We start from the raw sequence: 20717 nt of genomic DNA on the forward strand, positions 1-20717 counted from the left end.
TAAATGCCACTCTTCTGCTTAAAACACATTGCATACCAATTAAGTCCACATTTCTTACCTTGACTTGTGAAGCCACATGAGTCTTCCTTCAAATCACATAATACAACAAGCTACTTCTTGCCATAGGGACATTGCCAATACTCTTCTTTAAGCTTAGAATTTTCTCTGCCTGTGTCTTTGCATGGTTGGCTCTGTTCTTCAATGTTCCACCTATGTGTTATCTCCTCTATATTTTTTCTCCTAGTTTATTATAAAAATGAGATCCTTTCTGGGCTCTTTATCTTATGGCCTTATTCCTTTTTTTTCATGTCTATTCTAGCATTTTCCATTTATATCTCAGAATCTGCTCTTCACCATTCTGCATCCTGCTTTCTGCTCTGGAGACTCCCTGGGAACTGTGTCCATGGTCTCCTGCCTTCCAGACTGGGGTTGGATTTGTCCATTGTGAGATGAGGTACAGAAAGTGGAGAGTGAGCGCTGGGCATTTATTCTCCTGGTTCCCTTCCCTCCCCATAATCCAGTGTTGGTTGTTTCCTATAAAGTAGTTACTATTTATTTTTATTTTACAGATGAAAAAAGTCAACTCAGAATGGTTGGCCGAATGCAGTGGCTCATGCCTGTAATCCTAGCACTTTGAGAGGCTGAGATGGGCAGATTGCATGAGGTCAGGATTTCAAGACCAGCCTGACCAACATGGTGAAACTCATCTCTACTAAAAACACAAAAATTAGCTGGGTGTGGTGGTGCACACCTGTAGTCCCAGCTATTCAGGAGGCTGAGGCACAAGAGAATTGCTTGAACCCAGGAGTCAGAGGTTGCAGTGAGCTGATTTCATGCCACTGCACTCCTGCCTGGGTGACAGAGGGAGACTCTATCTCAAAGCTACCAGAAAATGGTTAAGTGATTTATACAATTAACAGTGACTGAGAGGCACTGTCAGGATTTATATTTCAGCATTTAAAAAAAACACTCTGCCTTATTTAACAATTGGATAATCACAAGTGATCCAACTTTTATTTCTCAGACTAGTTAGAAACATTAGTCTGAAATTAATTTCTACCACTAAATTAATTTAGTGGTACAAAGAAGTGTTCTTTTTTAAACTTATGCTCACAACAAAGGATGAGGAACAAGCTACCATAGCCTTTATTCCATGCATGTTGAGCTGTAGAATCCTACAGAATTTGTTATCCAGTGTGTTAAAAATCATCTAGTTTTATAACAAAGAAAAACAAGAGTTGACCACATTTTCAAAGAAGTGTGATAACTGTCTTGAAATATGTCCTGAATACAAGTATAATAAGATGTCTTAATTATAATTTATTTTAAGAATTATTTGAACTTAATTTTAGGTTAAGTAATAAAATTTGTTAAAGATCTTAACAATATTGAATTACATATATTGTCTAACTCAATAATGTTGACCAAACTCTCAATGAGAGAGTTCTAAAAATCATCATGTGGCAAACCCGTTAGCAGAAGTGTTTCTGTAGTATATTTGTAACTATAAAAAAATGCTACTTGCACTTTATTAATTTAGAGAACAAATGCAAAAGATAGAAAGCAAATTTAGGAAGAATGCAAAATGTTGAGGGGTTTTAAATCTTAGGAATAGTCTTGTAGGATATAATTGTTTAGGTCTTGAAAGTTTAAACCTTCTACACGTTTTGCTAAAACATGATATGTCCAATATCTCTACTCTTCCCTCAAACATGAATAGCTGCATAAAAAGGCATTCATTCACTTAAGGACATCCATGAGTTTCCTTAAATATGGAAAAGGCAAAATACATGAAAGACGAGAATGAACTCCAGTGTAAATACAGATGAATATGGCGACAGCTGTTGCTGAATAGTTACAGAATTAGCTTGAGAAATGAAACCTCTGTAGTTCACACACATACACACACATGCACACACATACACAGACACACACTTTGGATTTATTTATGAAACAGCATCTTCTAAACACAGAACCTTGCATTGCCGAAAAGGCAATTAAATAGAACAGCATGAGGTTGTCAATCACTTCAACAACTAACAAAAGCATTGACTATCAAAGCAAATAATGTAAATGTGCAAAAAGGTACCTTGCTATCAAAGCAAATAATGTAAACATGCAAAGGCAAAGAATTCTCTGTATCAAATGTCACCATTTTAATGTTCACCATTTTTGTGAATGTTTTTGCATATGCATGATACTATATCAGTAATTCTGAAATTTGATATAGAATTTGCCATTATCATTTCTTAGAGGATTTGGTCACCCTGTGATTCTTTTGTAAGAGGTGGGGACTCTCTTTTTCCTTCTTTTTTTCTTTTTTGTGTTGTTGCTAGTGTTGTACAAATAAATGGACAGTCACAGCTTATCATCATTTAAAGATGCATGTGCATGCTGCAGTTTACTGAAACATGATTGGCTGCTACATAAATCAATCTGATAGAGATCGGTTCCATGAAGAAGAGATAAATCATTAGCCAGAGCTTTTAGAATGTAATTCATTTTAGATAGTGATTATTGATGATTTAATTTTAGCAGTACATGTACAAGTCTAGACCATGATTTTATATAAAATGTTAACACAGAAGAATGTATTCATCTTAAAAGTGAGTATAAAGAAACCAATTAGAAGTTTACATGCAAAACATGTTAATGAAGTGACAGAGTTGTGAAGTCCACAAAGTTTTATTTATTAAATAAGTTAAAATGTTAGCATATTTCTTGGGAAAATTTTTAAAAATATTTCCTTAAGACTCAGGGGTACAAAGAAGTGTCCTCAAACTTCATGTGACTTATCACACTCAGATGACTGAAGCTCAGGAGTATTTTAGATATACATCTTCTGCATCTTGGCCTCTAAAAAACAATAGCTCTTTGTGCCCTTAGACCTACCACTTCTATTCATTTCAATTGAACAGTGTTTAGTAGGAGTCCACCTGAGCCAAGATCCTGTGCTTTGAGATGCACTTTTTGCTTTCTGTCACGTAGATAAGCAGGGAAGAAGGTATATGTGTTCAATGGTACTAACATCAATAACTCCAGGAGGCACTGGTATGAGACTGGCCAAGTCATATTGAGAGGTGAACCAGCTGGGCAGTGCCTAGGGTTGCTGTCTTCAAGGGATATTAGGACATTATTAGAAAATTAACAAGATGGAAGAATTATATTTATCAGAAAAATTCCAAAGAACATAATATATATACCCTTTTGGGCAAAATACTTTGAAAGGCCACTCGGAGTAAGGATGAACTGGTCAAATAACAATAGTTGGTCAACAACATATTTTCCCAGAAATGTCTTTAGTTTCCTGAGTGGGGTGTTTGAGTTCTAGGTCAGAGGTGAAAGCTGCTACCAATGGGACTCTTCCTTCTTAATCTTTCCCTCATGAAGTCCTGCTCTCAATAAACGGGAAAAAATACTTTAACTATACTGGTTTGCAGAGACACCAAATTATTGCCCTGCCCGAGTGCCTACATGTTTTAAGTCCCTGCAGATGAGGGCAGGTAAAAGCACAATGGCAGACTTCAGAGAAATGTTTTATGTCATGTCTCTCGTCTTTACCGCAGGCTAACTCAGAGTTAACCTTCCCGGGTTTCTCTAATCAACCCCTAGTCTTTACAAAGAAAATTCCATTTCACCAAGGAGATATAATATGCTAAAAATCTGAGTTTCTGATCACTTTTGCAGTTTTCTTTTCCATCTCATGTCTCTCCACACACAGTCACTCGCTTTTCCCCCAAAAGTGTTGCTATCCTCAGTCTACACTGGCTAAGACTAGAACTAGGGGACTCATCAGCCTCCAGGCTCCAGTTCTTGCCTTATCCCTCTATACTTGCGACTTTGATATTCACGTATTGCCTTTGATTCTGAGTGATCTCAAGATGCCAGGACATCTCCTTAAATCACACTGGGTGCTTCATTTTAGACACAAACTTACCAGTGAAACAGGGTACCCAGGTGGTCACCAAAATTTATTTGAAAGTTAATGACTGGAAGAAAGGAACATCCTGTCCTTTAAACTGCACCGCTTTTCCTCCCATCTTGATCAAAATAAGATAAAGCAAATATTTTATTTTGAATGAGAAATTTTGATATATTGGTGAGATAAGCTGCCATATACGATAATACAAATAATCATATTCTTTGCAGATCACGTCATGTTTTCTTTCAAGAAAATAAAGTTTCCCCCTATGGAGGTCACAAAGAATTTGAGGGTCTTAATTCTAGATGAGACAGAAGCAGGCTAGCCGGTATAACATGAAGTAAGAAGGGTGTGTGTGTGTGTGTGTGCGTGTGTGTGTGTGTGTGTGTAAAAGAGAGCAACGTTTGGTAGGAAGCTTCTGGAGGTGTGCACACTGGGGAAGTCATATAAATCTAGTCTTTTATTCTATATTTATTTTCTTTCTTTTTTTTTCTTATTCTTTCTTTCTTACTGTTATCCCTAAGCCTTCAGCAAATTTTTGTTAGATATTTGAGCCTGCTATTGACTGTGCTGAGGGGAATAATGAGACAGACTCATGTCCACACTTAGCACAAAATGGCATGAAGGGAGCAGAAATGGCTTGAGGGAAGTCAGACTCGGGCAGCTAGAGGATGCCAGCGGAGGGTGTGACTATAGACAGAGACAGATGACTGGGAGGGGTGAAAAAGACCACCAGCACAGGTTCTGAGACATATAAGCAGTCTCTGAAATTCTCAGAATTACTAGGGCACGAGAAATTGCTAAAAGACTAAAGTCCCTGAGGGTGGGGGTCTCACACTATTGTTGTATAGTCATTAAAGGGAAGGGTGACCCCTGGAGGCGAGAGCAGCCTACAACGCAAGCTGTCTTCAGTCACAAATTTCTTCAAGATGCATTCCTTAGTAAATAATAAAAATGCCCACCCCCGCTTCAAATGCCAGCTAAGCATTTTGAAAATGCATTATTTTATTAGACCATCTTATTGAATTAATGCACAGATACAGCTAAAGGAATAAATGCAGACTTAGCAGTGTTTAGCCTCCCAGGCACCACCTGCTCCTTGATTCTCCTGAGCTAGGGATTCAAGAGCCCTTACTCTTCCTGAAGACACCACAAAACATTTGCAATGGCATACTTATCCTCTAGCCACTCTCCAATCCTGTCTACCACCGGAGAGTCATCGGTTTGTTAACGCAGTACATTTTCTGGAGTTAAATTTTTTTTCCCTCATAGTCTAGTGAATAAGCTTCTTAACAAGATTGGAACATATTACGTACTTTGGCTTCCCCATCAAGCCTATTGGAGAGAATTCTGGATACAGTGGTGAGACTTTCCGAACTGAAACTGCACAGCTAGGAAGTTTTATTTTCAGCTTGATGTCAAAGTTTGTAAACTGGTCTGTTCACAGGGATGCAGAGGCATCCACAGTAGCTCTAGTGAGTGTAGAGCTGTATCCAGACCTGGCAGAATATACTTGAACCTTTCAAAACGCATTAGTCTTTCTCTAATAACGTTCTCAATTTCACCAGCTCAGAAACAGATTTTGTATCTTTGTAAGTATAAGTTATGATCCCCAACTGTCTCACAACTTAAGTTCTGATCAAAAGTGTATTTCTTCTATAGCCTGGTTACTGAAAAGGCCTGCTTCCTCTGTATCCTCATTAAAAACTTAAAATAAATAGTATAATATATGTGTATGCAATTTTAATGGAAATATTTTCTGAAAGGCAAAACTCAAGAATTATTTGTTTAGTTTTGATTAAAGTTATTAAAGGCATTCTACTGAAGTAAAATAAATTGTATTTATATAATATTGATTGTTTTAATCTAATAATTTTATTTTTAAAATGTTGCTCAGTGCAGCTGTTTAGGCACCAAATGATCAGGTAGTGATGCTTGTCTGAAACTTCAAAAATCAGAGCAAGAAATGGTCATTTATTGTGTTCTGACTTTATGGAAGTCTCAATGAATGCTACAAACTTTTCCAAGTGATGTTTTACAGAATTGCTTTTAAAAACCCCAGAGGGTAAATAGTATTCTCAGAATAAACAGAAAAATGCTGACCTTGTCAGATTTAGCTGCTGAAAGCCAAGCTGTTTTAAGACTTGGAAGATCAAGGGTCACAGTTATAAACAACACAGATAAAAAAAGAAGAAAAAAAGAGGAAGAAACTAAGAAAGCTGGAAGGAAAAATAAAGTATAGTGAGTTACACTGTGAATATAAGTAATAAACACATTGACCTTGACAAAAGGGAATGAGATACTTATGTGGTAATATAAAATAAAATAAGGCAAATTAAAAAAAAAAATCGCAGCCCAAAACTACTTGAAAAGATGTTTCTTAGAGTATATTTAGAAGCGGAAATGAGTCACTTTAACTTCATCTGTTTTTGGTTTCAGAAGGGGAGAAAGGTCAAAGCTTCTTTGTTTTAAGTGAGCTGGTCACTCCTTCTGAAGTGTAACCTGATAGGGGTCAGGAGTCCTAATGAAACAGGCATTTCCCAGACACCCAGAGCTGCAGAAGAGGTCTCCATAGTGTCAGGCCAAGAACAGGGCTTCAAAAAGGTGTTTTAAACAAAGGCAAGGCGGAGCTTGACCCTTTCTTGACTTTCACCATATGGACAACAGGATGTAGAAATCGGCCATTCCTTTCTATATTTTCATAAATTATCACACATTATAGCCCCACAAACAAACCATTATAGTGCCATTCACACCTAGGCCTTAGACACATGTTGCCCTGATACACGTGATGTTTTCTGTTAAGCCTAGATGAACTGAAACAGTGTTAGGGAGAAATTCTCATTGCTGAGAACAAAAGTACACACTTATAAAAACATTGACTGTTCTTAAACCTACTGGATTCAACATCCTTTGAATGGGAATGTTGAAGTATAATATGTCCAAAACAGTGTTGGGCTCAAGTTGACTGAGGAGATGGATTTTAAGAAGTGAGCCCTGTCTTTACTCTGAGCCTGGAAGGCCAAAACAAACTGTCTTCTTCAGCAAGAAAGTAAGAATAAATTTATTTCTATGTCTTCACCAGGTTTGTCAAGGTATGGAGGTCTGGACTGTGGAGAAGATGGAGTTTGGAAGGAAATGCAACTTATAAATGCAGTTAGACCAGAGGATTTCCATTGCTTCTCCAGTTTGTTGGTGGCTGGCTCCTCCTTTGCTGGTCTCTTTTATTCTATCTGGAAGATTCTGTTCATGTACACCTCTGAACTCTAAACTACTTGTTCCTAACTTTGACTCTGCAACATTTTTTCAGGCCTGTTGTATTCCTGACCTTGCTTCCTCTGTGCAATATATTTACTCCAAGTCATCTCTACCGTGCCTGTCACCATTTTGCTTAATGGTTGGGGTTTGATGTTTTTGACCTTGGGTTGAACCCAGGAATGAATAACTTCTCTATTCTGGCTCAGTGGCTGAATTATCAGTGTCTTTCCCTGACAATGTGCATGTTTTCGATGATTAGAAATGCAGCCTCCAAATAAGGAAAAAAGATAATGCGTGCATAGGCTGTGCTTAGTTGCAGGTTTTGGAGCCGGAGATGTTCCAGCATAGATGTCTGTTCATAGAAGTGCTCCAGAATTGTATTTAGTGTAATGACATATCCTCTTTAAAACTCTTCATAACTTTCTTCCAGCCTGGCCCCTTAAGAGGATAGAGAAATCTTTCTCAGCCATTACATGGGACTCTACAGGTTATCATGATTTTTCATATTCATTATGTCATTAGATTTGCTATGATCCTGAGAATTTAATAGAGAAATTATTGTCTCCAAAAGTTGTACTATTAGCAGGTGGCAGGTCTGGAACAAACATCCATGCCCTATTGATTACAATACCAGTACTCTTAGTAACACGCTGTGCCTCTCTCCCATGTTATTGTAAGGATAATAAACCTATAGTTGCAGAGTTGTAGAGCTGCATGAAGCCTTAAATATCATCTAACTTAGTCATATTATTGTTACAAAAAAGAAAATTTGGCTCTGAAAGAAATGGTTTACACAGAATTATTGGCAGAAAACATATCGTCTGACTTCAAATCACACACACACACACACACACACACACACACACACACACACACGGGAGAAGACAAAAGGAAAAGAGATTGAATCAGAAACTAATAAAGCTTAGGAAACACTAATGCAGCCAGGTGCAGTGGTTCACGCTTGTAATCCCAGCACTTTTGGGAGGCTGATGCAGGAGGATTGCTTGAGACTAGGAGTTCAAGGAAACAAAAATGAGAAAAATTTTCAATATAGTCATTGGTTTCATGGTAGTAAAGTTTAGTAAAGGCTAAATCCTATATAAAAAACTTCAAAATAATTAGTTTTCTTAACTACAGAGACTATGAAAAAGGGCTAAGTTTCTAATATTTTTTTCAAAGCTAATGCCTTATAGGTCTTTTAAAAATATTTGATGAATATTTTCTGATCTATAAGATGTTGTTGATGATATAACCGTGACCAACACGTAGTGTTCACTCTCAAGGGATTCTTTGTGTCATAGAGGATTGTGGCAGTTTTAAGCCATGGCTACAATTCTTTGACACTCCTTCCATCAAAAGATGGGCTCTATGTGCCCTCCCATGCACCTCAGTGGACCTGCGATTACTCTCCCTCTGAGGCTGATTAATATAAGGTCATGCACTTGGGAGCTTGAGCTGGTAAGAAGCCCAACTACCATGATGTCACCATGTTGGAGAGACAAGATGCATACTCCGTATGTAGGCAATGGCACTCTTACTGACACTCCCACCCATGCCCAGTATTCCCACTAGTGCTGCCAAGGCACGGAATATGTGAGTAAAGTCATTGACTTTCCATGTCCATCTACCGGGTGAATGCCACCAAGTAACTCTGTCACTTGTCAGTGACCTGAATAGAAGAATCCCTCAGCTATGTTCTCTCCAAATTTTTGACCCACAGAAATTATGAGACTTAATAAGATGGCTGTCATTTAAGTTTCTAAGTTTTGGGATTGTTTATTATATAGCAATAAACAACCATAACAATGAGATAATAAATATATTTTAAGGAATTCAGAAATTATAGAAGTAATAGAAGACATGATCCCTGACCTCTATGAATTTACAATTCACATGGGGGAAGAGGTAAGAATTACTAATGAAGCAATTAAAGAGATTAATAAGAGCCAGAAAAATCAAGGAAGTATAGGAACAAGTCAAAATTGTAATGGATCTTGGAGAGGCAACATGCCCTAGTGATGGAGCAATTCGGGAGAAAACAATGATATTTAGTAAATTTTAAAACTGGTGTTGTTAACAGTAACAATGATAGCAACCACTTATTTAGTGCTTATTATGAGGAAATAACTCTCCAAAGTTCTTTATATATTATTTCAGTTGTCTTTTAATGAACTTTCAAAATATGAATTATCATTCCTTCTGTACCTAGGAGGAAACAGAGCAGCTTCCCAGGTAACACAGGTCGTGTGGCAAGACCATGACTCAAACGGACTATATGTGACTCATGATTTTAACAGGAGTTCTACACTACTTCTGTGAAATCACTTTTCACCAAAGTAAGAAATATAACTGTATTATACCCATAGATTATATAGAACTTGATTCATATTAACAAAATTCAAAATAAATCCTTTAATTTTTAGATAATAAGTAAACAAAAGGGCATATATTTTACCTTGTCTCGAGTCCGCAATATAAATCTGGTTATTAAAATTCTTTTATCAATATTTCTGAAAAGTCATATAAATATGTGATTTACTTTATAGAACTTTCAATAAGTCCCATTTTTTCAATTGCCACATTTTAGCTTTTTTCTTCAAAAAAATAATCTTTTATTTTAATTGAGACATACTAACATTTCTAAAAGGTACTCTTTTGGGAATTTTCCTTACAAATCCTAAGAAAATACCCTCTGTTACGTAGTAGAATAAGTGCAAGATTGGTTATTTCATTGAAAGTATTTTAACCTCTATAAGCAATTAAACCAGTGTGAAATAAGTTGAAGGAGCTCAAGTTTTAACAGACCAAAATAAATGAATAATCAAAACATATTTTTTTTGTTTTAACTTAAAGAAAACACATGGGAAAATGTGCAAAGATCTGCAGAAAAATAACATTTAAGTGGCCACCCGATGTAGATAGGATGTTAGTGGCTTGGGCAGTATTGTTCTCTGTGATTTAAAGTATCAGTAAAAACAGTTTCAATTCTGAAGCGATAATCACAAACTTTATATCACTTTCTCTGAAACCTCCTCTCTTGGGAGGAGAAGGAAAAGCAGTACAATGTGCTCATTGAAGAAGACAGCTCTGTACATGCAGAAGAAGAAGCGGAGTCCTGTGCAGCTTCATTGTAATGTAGGCTAAAGTGCATGGCATTGTTGGTGAGAAAACTTCTACAAATAGAGATAATGCTTTATGCAGGAGAAATGAAAAGAAATCACAACATAGAATATGAGTGTTTCAAAAGTAGAAATCTGTGATGAGCGCACACACACACACACACACACAAATGTTGATGGTCTATTTTTCATTAAATAATTGAATTAAGAATATTTGAAAATAGATTCAATGTTTGTTGAAAGAAATAAAATAGCTGTAGTTGTGCTATTGTTCGACACACTATCAGCATTTATTCTTTCATTATTTATTCTGTTATATGGAAAATCACAATTTATTAATTTAACCCTCTACTAGTTAGGCATAGATTATTTTTCTTTCTTTCACTAGTACACATAACTCAATTGAATAAAAAGTTGTGTGCACATTCATAATACTTTCTTTAAATATATTTTTATAAATTAACTGACTAGGTCAAAGGCACATTTTTTCAGGCATTTCTTGCATATGCCAATTTGCCTTAGAGGAAAGTTGTGCCAGTTTATAATCCTATAGCCTAAGAGAGCACTTGTATTTTTTTTCCAGTGAGAATAACAATTTAAGTTTTTTTTTCTAATGTGCAAAATATCTTATTTTAAAATGTGTAAATTTACTAACCCTCATTCTTCCATATATTGTCTTTTAATTTTCTAAATCCATTTTTTTCTGAGACATTATTTTTTAACCAATTATTTTACTATGTTCCCTAAAGTTTCTCACTTTGTTGTTATGATAAGTCAGCTATAATTTCTTCTATATTTTTATGGTTTAATTACAAAAATACATTTTTAGTTCACCTAGATTTCATTTTGATGTACAGTGTTTGAAAAAAAAAAGTTTTTTCTCCTTTTAAAAAATAGTACATTAAAAGCTATACAGCCAAATGAATTTTTTCTTCAAAGTCATTATCTTAGGTAGTTAATAACATATTTTAATGATACTCAAAATATATTTGTAAGTTTTCTCTAAAATTGTCTTTAATGCCAGTAGAAACTTATAAAGCCACATAAACACATCATTCTGGGATTTATAACCATGCTTTGATTTTGATCAGAAGTGAAAAGACTCAGCTTGATCACTTATCTCATTCAGCAGATTTGGCTTTGATTGGCTTTCTGCTCTCTCTAAAAATAAAATCTGACCTCAATTGATGAAGATGTACCATCACTAAGAATATTTCAAAGGGTCTATACGAAAGATACCTGAGAATTCCTGAAAGAGGACTTCCAAAAATATTTGGAACAGTGTAATAATAGTCTGCCGTCTTATAGTGACTAACTTGAAATTGGCAATACTCATTTTATTTTATCAATTCTGGTCTGGTTGTTTAAACTTTGTTTTCATTATTTAATAATTTTACTCTTTATATTTCCTCTAAGAATCAACTTGCTAAGTGAGCAATCTTATGTATAAACATCTCTTGTGTGATTTTAAGATGTCAATATACTTTAAAAAAATAAAACAATCCAAAACATATTTATACCAGTATGTGTGTGCGTTTTAACCAGTAGATCTTGGACGTATATAGCACAGTATCTCACACATAGGAATACAATTATAAATGACATTCCTATTAAACATATATTCTTCTTCTAGTACATTTAGTAATGAGAACCAGCAGTAAACATAGGACACAAATAATACGTAAAGCTGGTTAACAAAATATATATTCTAACAATCTTTTTGGGAGCAGAAACTTCATTTCCAGAAATATAAATAAAGCATAGGATATATTCTAGGATTTCAGGAAAGGAAAGAGAAGTTTTACTCAAAGATGACACACTAGTGGACTTGAATTCTTCTTGTGCACTTAACATTTATTTTTCTTTAATGTAAATGCTATTGAGTGTACCTGAAGCCACAGTACCCTGAAACCACAGCTGGACCCTTACCTAGGCCCCAAGGTATTTGAGTTTGCAATTTCCAAAATGGAATTTTCCAAAAACATTAAGCCCAAATTAAACAAGTAAAACCTCATAAATCTGAGAATTCTTTTCATTCTTTTGAAAAGGGGCTATGATTAAAAAAGAAGGAGAGTACAGGATTTATCCTTTGGGTATGAAATGAAGGATTTATTGATTCTTGATTTTTGGAGTACACTAACCTTATGAACTATAATGGCTTAATCCCTGCATGGAAGTTCGAGCACACCTCAGGCTTGGGGGTCAAATTTCTCTTTGGTCAGGGAAGTTTCAGGAGCACCAGGCCAAGAGCACAAATGGAATTTCCCAGCCATCCCTGCTTCTCTTCCCACTCCAAGTATCATTCTTCACCTTGAAGGGTCTTGTGTGTCCATGGATGGATATTATAGTCACATATCCAAATTCAAGCACTGTCCATCTTTCCCTTTTCTTCAACAGCCACCTCACAGCTACAGTTCAGGACTAGTGGTGCCCACACAGGTGGTGCTGTCAGTTTCCTTAGGATAAACCAATAAATTGCTATTTAGGCCCCAGAAGTGGGCTCAAGGTCATTTGAGCAGAGTCTAGAAGGATGAGTGCAGGTTCTAAATGGACATGTCTTCTTAGCATGGTCTGGAAGGCTAGACAAAGGCCCCAGATGACTTGTCTTAGCAGAATGTACCCCTTACTCCATGGGAAGCAGCATGGCTGGAGGAAGATCCAGAGGAGTTCTCTAAAGCACAGGATTCAGAGCACAGGCCCTTCTTGCTTCAGTACACGTTATGTTCATTTTATTTTATTTATTTTATTTTTTTGAGATGGAATCTCACTCTGTTATCCAAGCTGGAGTGCAGTGGTGCAATCTTGGCTCACTGTAACCTCCACTTCCTGGGTTCAAGCTATTCTCCTGCCTCAGCCTCCCAAGTAGTTGGGATTACAGGTGCCCACCACCATGCCCAGCTATTTTTTTTTTGTAGTTTTTTGTTTGTTTGTTTGTTTGCTTTTTTGTTTTTGTTTTTGTTTTTTTTTAGCAGAGACAGGGTTTCACCACGTTGGCCAGGTTGGTTTCAAATTCCTGACCTCAAGTGATCTGCCCGCCTTGGTCCCACAAAGTGTGAGGATTATAGATGTAAGCCTCTGCACCCAGACAGTACAAGTCTTCTTGTTTCCAAGAATTAGAATCCTAGTCTTGGTTCTCAAACCAGTACTTTCATACTGCTGTGTTCTCCCCAGAGACCAAGTTTTCCCTGGGACCCTCATTGTAAAGATTATGTCTCCACTTCTTTCTTCTGATGACCAGGATTTAACAGGGTCTCAGTGCCTTCTGAACTTATTCTCCCTAAGTCATTAAAAGGCAATTTCAAAAAGAGGTGGTTTCTTCTATGTAGTTTTCTGCTCATGTCATTGTTTGCTTTAGGACTTTGGGTTGAAGGGAGTGTTTTGCAACAGTAAAGGGATGACTAGATAAGCATCATTATTATCTATGTTTTGACTGTTTCCGTTATAACATGTTTTCAGATGATATGACTCTTCAGCAGGTGGAATAAAAATAAGTGGTACTAAGCTATCCTGTAACATGGCTAGCAATAAATGAAGGCAGAAAGAAACTGAATATCGTCTCCTTACAGGAAACCAAGCAGAACCACTTACTTGAAATGCCTACTTTGGATCATGCAAAAAAAGTTTAATTTAAACCTACTTTTCTCAGAATCTTTGCAAGATTTTTTTCTTCATGAGTAAATAAGCTAGAAGGCTCTGATTAGAAATAAGCTAGACTCCTGATAGAACTTTTGGGGAAGTAATATTTTGTCACAACAGCCTCATTCCTGGAACTTCAGCTAATACTACAGTTATTGTGGGCATTAAAGGGTTATTGAAATTAGTCATTAATTTATTAATTACTTTGCTTATTAATTACACATTTATTGAACATTGATGAACTTGATGATGTAAAATGTACTATGCTTTGATCTATGGAAGATACAAATATTGGCCATATAAAGGCTAAGTTTTCCTGGTTGTATCAAGAGAAACCAGCTGAAGCTTACATTGATTTAATGGTGGTTCATTATAAGGATAAATGGAAGCCTGAGAAAGAAAGTAAACAAAAGCTGAAGAAAGGATATTCCAATAGTCCATGGAACTTTTCCTTTTATTATTGCAGCCATGAGTAACAACCTAGTGCCTTGGCACTTTGTCTAGAGTTGCAGAATAAATTAAGGGCTGAACCAGGAACAGAAAAGTCTGCAGCAGGAAACCCAGAAAGTGGCTAATTTCCAGTTTTCATCTCTTCACCTTTGCATTTGTAATCTCTCTACTCACTTGACAGAGAATGTGACTGCTCTACTGTGCCTGGAGCTTGCATGTTACAATCCACCTGTCCTTCTTAACTGCATGTAATTCTAATAGACTCAAAGAGGATGCTCAGTCATAAGAGTTGGCTTACCATTAGTGGCCAGGTGTGAGAAGATGTGGAAAAAATAGGGCTGCTGGAGGCTTACCTTAGTGAGAAGGAAGCAGTTCTGAGGGTGATTTTATTGCAGACTTGGCAGATAACTTAGAAAGTGTGAATTCCAAACTAAAAGTGGACACTGCCGTAGCAGAGCCTTTAGATATGTACATAAATATATACGGTTTCTCAGTGTTGTACATTTGAAACATTTCACTGTACTCATTCTCCCTGCAAACATGCTGCTCACACCCATGTTTTTAATAATCTCTTATAAACTGATAATTTTTAAATCTATATTTTCAGCATAAACTTCTTTCCTGAGCTTCAGGTCCAATATTATACTTCTTAACAGTTTCCTATGCATGTCTCTAAGATATCTCAAATTTCATATGTTCAAAACTGAAATCATTTTTCCTCCAAAATGTGTACCTACTTCAGTATTCTCTCTCTTTAGCATGTAAAAATAAGTATTTTTTAACCCACAGCAAAGACCATGGCAAATATTGGGAAATCACCCTCATTAGAGGCAAAAATCTGAGGATACAAAAGGGTATTTTGAAAATTGGAACAGAAAACAAGAATCTGAAAACTGCCAGTAATACCACACATTAATAAAGTGTGTGTCCATTGTTACATACTCTGAAAACAATATGTAATTGGGAGTCCAAATGAATTAATCTGGCCATTGGAGTAAAACTTAGTAGTAGGTTGACTATACATCCTAGTCTTCCTGAAATAGCTCCAATTTATTTTATGTTGGCCCAGCATTCTGTCTGGAAACATCTGGAAACATTTGTTTCCAATGTTTTATCTATAATGAAGTGTTGTTAGCAGTTTAATTAAAGTAGTCTTGGGTGGGCTTAGCAGAACTTCACTTTTTTCTCCAAGCTTCGGCCATAGGCTTGCCCACTGAACAGAGTTCTCACTCTAATACGTGGTAAAATAAGATATGTCTAGTGATTACCTATTTCTCTTTACTAAACTTTTTCCAGATGCAATATGGCTAAATTCCCCTTTCATCTCAGAGCAGATAACTCCATGTGGTATCAAGTGGTAATGGGAGCAGGTATTCTACCCTAATGCCCCTGATGACACTTGCTATATTAATCAGTTGTGCTAGGGCCCATAGAGTGGGTGATGAGATGTAAAAAGACATTAGTCAGTGGAGTCAATGGGAAACATGGAAATTATAAGCTGGGTATACATGAGACATAGGCAGATAATAAAGGCTGAGTAACCCAGACATGGAGGACATGAAAAGTAATTTAAATACTGTTTCTAGAATGAGTTTGGCATTTATGTATGGTGCAAATCTAACTATTCAATTGTTTTATTTTTAGTAATATCTTTAAATGTTGCAATATATTCTCTTTTAAGCAAGAAATTAAATCGAAAAAATAAAAGTACATATTTATTGAACAAGTAAGTACTGGTTTTCCATATCTTAAGATATTTTGATGTTGAATATATAACTTGCACAAAATGTTGACATTTGCCATCAGCCATCATCAGGAGACATAATTGAACATATGTAAATAAAAGATGACAAATTTGCTAAGACAGCATCATTCTATACTGCAAAAGTTAATACATCTCTTTCAGAGACTGTGTCCAAAGAAAACTCTTTAACATTAGCACATGTAGTCAAGTGTGTTTTTTTTTTGTTTGTTTTTTTGTTTTTTTTTTGTTTGTTTTTTTGTTTTTTTTTTTTTTTTTTTTTTGAGACGGAGTCTTGCTCTGTTGCCCGGGCTAGAGTGCAGTGGCCGGATCTCAGCTCACTGCAAGCTCCGCCTCCCGGGTTTACGCCATTCTCCTGCCTCAGCCTCCGGAGTAGCTGGGACTACAGGCGCCCGCCACCTCGCCCGGCTAGTTTTTTTGTATTTTAGTAGAGACGGGGTTTCACCGTGTTAGCCAGGATGGTCTCGATCTCCTGACCTCGTGATCCACCCGTCTCGGCCTCCCAAAGTGCTGGGATTACAGGCTTGAGCCACCGCGCCCGGCCTCAAGTGTGTTTTTTATCACTCTTTAAAAAGTGACATTTCATTTAGATTAGATGACTGCTCATCTTAATTAATTTCACGTATTTTGATCCCAACATTCCTTTTGCATATAAAATAAAGTGATAGCTATTATCTTTGACCCATTAGTAGAAGAAATAGTGCACAGTTAAATGATGTCAATTTTATGTCGTGTCATCAGATACTTCAAATAGAAAATTAATTCCAAAAGTGGTTTAATTGTTTTTTCATTCAATTCATGGAATCTAAGTGAAGCTTTTGGAAGTACATTTTGTCATAGATGAAACACATGACATTATTGGAAATGCAATTGTAAATATTTTACAAGGAACAACAATATTTTACAAACAGTAAAGATAAAATTATTTGTTTTGCAGTGATCATAAGTCAACAAAACTTGGAGAAGTGCAGCATCATAGTAAAAACCATGTTCTGAACAAACTAAGAAAGTTATAGGGCAGAAATATATTTCGAATAGATCATGGATACATTCATGGTTATGTATAAATAGGCTTACATATTCTACAAATCAAAATGTAAGTGGTAATTTTAGAAATAATTTTATTTTGAAGTTCATTTTGAAGAGAACTATTTTATGGTTTCACCAATAAAATAAAAACAATTAATTCATTGATGTGAAATAATTTTAAAATTCTAGACTTTTCATTATGTTTAGCATTCTATTCAGCTGCCAGATCTGTCTTGGTTTGGATAATCAGTTATGTGGTTATTCTACCTATTTTAAATAGAAAGCATATGTATTGTCCATTCATTGAACCAAGACATAAACCTGAAAGTCATTTGAGACTCCTTCCCCTCACTGAAACATCCAGTTACTAAGTAATCTTGTTGAACTAAGTTCCAACTTCTCTGTTACTATCTGAGTTTAATGCTTTAGCATTTATCTCCAAAATTACTTCAAAAGACCTCTGCCTAGTTTCACCATCCCCAATCTTTCATCCTTTCAACCAGTCCTTCATACTTCTGTCAAAGTGATAGTTCCTTAAAATCCTTTGAAAACTTTCAATTTCCTATGGAATAAAGTTCAAACTTCCTGTCAGAGAAGGTTTCTGCCTACCCTCCACAGCTTATTTCTTGCCTCTTCCCTCCATGTACCCTTTACTCCTGTTTTATCTATGCATCAAATACATTATCCTCCTTTAGGACATGAGGCAGATGAAATGTGCTTAGCCTATACATATATTTTTTCTTCTTCTTTGCTTGGCTCTCTTACCGTAAGTTACCTTCCTCTACCATAGCAGTCAATATGTACTGTACTTAACTCCACTAGAGTCGTGAATTTGTTTTCTTCCTCCCTAAACTGTGAGTTTTATGAGAACACAAAGTCTGTCATTCCTTCCATATTCCCAGTACTAAAAGTATTCCCTTACACATCAGAGACATGAAATAAATATGTCTGGAATACGAGGTAATTCAAGATTGATTCAAGTCCTGAGGCACAGGTAAAGTGTTATATTTGAAGAAGCAAAGGGATAAATTATTTCCAGTTAGGAGGAAAGAGGGTGAGAAATACTTGAAAGATCTAGATAAAGATTCCTGAATGACAGCTATACTAAAGTTTAGACATTATTTTCTTAATAATGATAAATATTCTGAGTTTTTGAATAAGAATCATGTGTCAACACATAGTATGAAAACTATATGTAAGATGGTTTGCACAGAAGAAAAAAAGGAACCTAGTTAGAAAATTATTGGACAAGCGAGGTGAATGATAAGCAGGGCTATCCTGGAACCAGCTTGTACTGGTTTGTGAGAGCCAATTGCTAAGTTTTTGGAAGCATTGTGAGCCAGTTTTTACATATCATTATTATTAAAAGCTGAATTATATACACTTATAATTAAATAATTTACATAAAAATAAAGGTAATAAATACCCCTGAACTACTCACTTTATAATTATTTTACTATATTTTACTGTTATCTATGTGCTCAAGATAACATGTGTCTGTATGGTAGAAGTAATATAAAATGGGGTACTAATGTACATTTCTTTCCAATTCAGTGTTTCGTAGCATTATGATGGTAGCTTGAAATTGGTCACGATGAGAGTGTTTACACTATAGCAATTGGCAACTGCTACAGCTATGACGTGAGCTATGGTTTTGTTGATTGTCTAGATTTAAGGAAAAAAGAAGACAATTACAAAAATATAGATTAAATTTATAACTGTGTCATGTTTATAGCCATTCATTTCTGAGTAGCACAAAAATTTATGCAAGTCTTCTATTATAATATCAAAAGTTATTATCCAGATGTTGATAATGAACAAAATTTTAACACATCTTTATATTTGCACAACATTTATGCTAGGATTGCATTTATTCATCAATTGCAACCATAGCTTGGTTGCTATAGGTACAAGGGCTTGGCAAAAATTAACAAAAACACTGTATGAGAATCAATTGCATTTATAAAATTTACATTAAACAGTATTGTGTATTTAATCATAATTTTGAAATTGTGAACTACACAACCTTTACACCAATAAAACAATACATATAGCTTCATTTTTTTGAGATGGAGTTTTGCTTTTGTTGCCCAGTCTGGAGTGCAATGGCACTGTCTTGGCTTACTGCAAACTCTGCCTCCTGGGTTCAAACGATTCTCTTGCCTCAGCCTCCCGAGTAGCTGGGATTACAGGCATGCATCACTATGCCTGGCTAATTTTTGTATTTTTAGTAGAGCCGGACTTTACTGTGTTGGTCATGCTGGTCTTGAACTCCCGACCTCAAGTGATCCACCTGCCTTGGCCTCCCAAAGTGCTGGGATTGCAGGCATGAGCCACTGTGCCCAGCCATTCAGAAATCTTGATTTGGATAATTAAACAATAATGATCATATGTATGTTTTTATATACATATGCAGGAATGCTGACAGTTAAACATTTAGCATCACACTGCTGGTAGTATGACTTCCGTAGTAGAAATGGAGGGAAAGGATACCTTTAAAAATATTTGGAGGTGTAAAAACTGATTAAATGTGATTCAGAGGTAAATACAGTTTTGAGGGCTATTGACATATGTAGTTTGGAGAAATATAAAGAACAAGAAGAAAAGACTTAAGAGAAATAATGTTCAATTATTGATTGTTGCGGCTTCCAGTGGAATGTGCTTAGTAGATCAGGTGAAATATTCATATTGAGAGATGTACAGATTTGAGAGTTACCTGTATGCCCTCAAAGTCATTGTAAAAATGACAAAAGAAAGAAATTGGTCTAGAAAAATCTTTGAGAGAAAACTCAATATTAGAGGAAAGAAGAAAAAGGATATACAGAGAAGGTATCAAGAGTAGCCAGAGAAATAGGAAGAGAGCTGGAAAACCAGAGAAGTCTGGTGAAGAAGGAATGTCAAAAAGGACCTTATTGATGGAGATAGTAACATGCAGAATTCATCATCAGACTCTTGTTGGTGTTTTGTTTAAAATGTAACCTAGAGGGAAAATAAAAGGACTTAGATTGGAACAGGTCAGCACAGTGGACAGTAAAAGAGCGTATGATGTAAATATTCTCTTAAAAGAATAGAGAGCACCTAGGTAATTTCTCTTTCGGAATATCTGTAGGTCTGGCCTTGGGAACTATGAGTCTGCTCTTTCAACATTAGAACTACTAATCCCCAATAAAACTCTAGAAGGTTACATTTAGATTATCTTGGCAGAATCATGAAGGTAGTCCATAGATTCGGAGACCGGAAGAGTCCTTGAGATAATTTGCATGCCAAATACCTCAAAATTGAGTCATAGCAGTTGGTAACTTCTGGTATGATCTCAAATATTCACATGATAGCAAAATACAGTAGTTAATCCAATTGCTTACAAGATAAAAGACATGTGGACTGCACCTAACACAGACACATACTCAAAACTGCAGTGAAAACTTTATTTGATATATGCTGTAACAAAAAGTGCATGTGGGTACAGGGCACTGTGGGTTGCTGGGTAGCCAGGACACAGTGAAGAGAGGAGGAGCAGTTGGCCACTGAATAAGCTTCTCAA

General features: G+C 36.0%; 1 long non-coding RNA gene across 1 annotated transcript; it reads left to right on the plus strand.

Moving 5' to 3' along the window:
* Positions 1-377: 377 nt before the first annotated feature.
* On the plus strand, positions 378-7291 carry LOC108528174 (uncharacterized). Its single transcript, XR_001885044.1, has 3 exons — positions 378-454; positions 570-664; positions 7008-7291. It is a non-coding gene; the product is annotated as an uncharacterized LOC108528174 (long non-coding RNA).
* The last annotated feature ends 13426 nt before the right edge of the window (positions 7292-20717 follow it).

The sequence above is a fragment of the Rhinopithecus bieti genome, unplaced genomic scaffold, assembly GCF_001698545.2.
Source record: "Rhinopithecus bieti isolate Rb0 unplaced genomic scaffold, ASM169854v2 scaffold_5026, whole genome shotgun sequence".
Classification (NCBI taxonomy): Eukaryota; Metazoa; Chordata; class Mammalia; order Primates; family Cercopithecidae; genus Rhinopithecus; species Rhinopithecus bieti.